This window comes from Poecilia reticulata, linkage group LG4, assembly GCF_000633615.1.
Source record: "Poecilia reticulata strain Guanapo linkage group LG4, Guppy_female_1.0+MT, whole genome shotgun sequence".
NCBI lineage: Eukaryota > Metazoa > Chordata > Actinopteri > Cyprinodontiformes > Poeciliidae > Poecilia > Poecilia reticulata.
The window spans coordinates 26067050-26068932 of NC_024334.1; positions in this window are offsets into that span (position 1 = coordinate 26067050).

Sequence of the window (1883 nt, forward strand, 5' to 3'; positions counted from 1 at the left end):
AAAGACTGCTTTTCCGAAGGCCTGTTAACAGAAAGACAATCCCATGTCCAACTTTTCATCGCTGTGGTCCAGAAAACCAACTCTATCTAAAAGTAATGAAACTGTACCATGACAAATATGAGTGGGGGAAAAAAAATCCTAAAACATAATTGGAACCTATAAAACAAGATGGAAGATTTTCTAACTCATTTGGTCAGTAAGGTTTGATTAATTAACAAATGTGGGTGTCATCAGCATAGCAGCTGGCATGTTCATCATGTTCCCTGAAAATAATACAAACAGGAAACCAGAATACACAGAGCAGATGTGCATGGTCCAGAATCTGGTGTATCAACAAAACTAACCATGAAAAGTATTTAAAAACATGCTAGGTAACTGATAGACAACATAAAAAATTCTGCAAACTTCAACCAAGCAGAAAACAGGAGTTGAGGCACTGCAGGGACAATAATAAACAAATTAAAAACAATCTATGAACATCACAACTCAGGCAAATAAATGGGGGAAACACTGTTAATAGGTGTCCAAATGAGGTCTTTCATTTCTCCCTTAAAGTTGTGATTTCAAGGTTTGTGTTTTTCCAGCTGTGGGCTGGGAACTATTATTTTTTTTATTTTTCCCTGAACAACATTTGATTGGAAAAAGTTTACAAAATAAGTGGTTAAGTGCCGAGTTGTTTAACGACTCTTAGTCACACCAGGAGATAATAGGCCTTCGGTGATTCCCAGAGGTGTTGTCATGATCCTGAAACATCTGGGATTCATCCCGGCCCATCAGTGGTTGAATTTGTTTCAGCGAATTAGTCTGGGTTTTAAACGATTTTATACTTTAAAACAAGTTGCACCAGAGAGCTTTTAATGAATGTGAAATAAACAAGAAATTTGGTCCATTTATTTACCTGTTATTTCCAACAATTTGTGAGATGTAGAAAAATTGTATTAAAAAAATATGCATATTTGTCTGTCAAAGGCTGCTGCTCTTATCACAGAAACTTTAATCACTTAATGTCTGATAAATGTGATCCTCTTCTCTACTTTAACTCCAATTTAAATCTCATCCAAATGTTCAATTATGGCCGATGTTTCATATGTTTTGAGAAGTAACTTGATTTTCTCCTGTTTTGTCAGATGACTTCAACACCAATTTATTTATTTTTTTGTACTGTATATTTTTTTGGGAATCTCACCACAGCTTTGAAAATAAACCTGTTTTAAAGACAGGTTTTTAGCACTGATTAATGCTCCTTTATAAATACTCACAACAGACAAAGGCTTTTAAACTAGATATGTTTTTGCTATGTTTGTGATTAATTCATCCGATTGTTTTTTCTCCTTTTACTTTACTTCTACTCAGAGTTTGGGTAGAAGGAAAATAATTATGTTAATGTTATAATGAGGACAAACATATTATTTACCAGTTCATCTCCATATGACGTGAGATATGAGGGAAAGAGCAGCTTTAACACTTTCATTTTAAAAGATTGTAAGTCTGACTGAAAACATGTTTTAAGAAGAACATTTCTTCCACTCTCGTTGATTCAGATACAGCAGCTCTCACATGCCAGTGGTTGAAATTAGTTTCCTCCATATTGGCTGCCTGGCTCTGCCTTTGAGGGGCTCAGTCAGAGTAATCTGGTTCATCTCACAAATAGCTGAGGGGGTTGAGGCGTCGCATCAGGAAGTGCCCTGATTGACTCCCTTTGGAGGTTTCCCTGGCTGCTCCCAATGGGAGAAGACCCTGGACACACCCAAAGTTTACTGGGCGTCTCAGGCTCCCTCTTACTGGGAGCCTGAGACCTCCCAGTAAGAGGTCTCAGGCTCTCTTACTGGGAGAGCCTGAGACCCAGCAGGAGCTGGAGAAGGTTAGCAACTATTGGACTATAT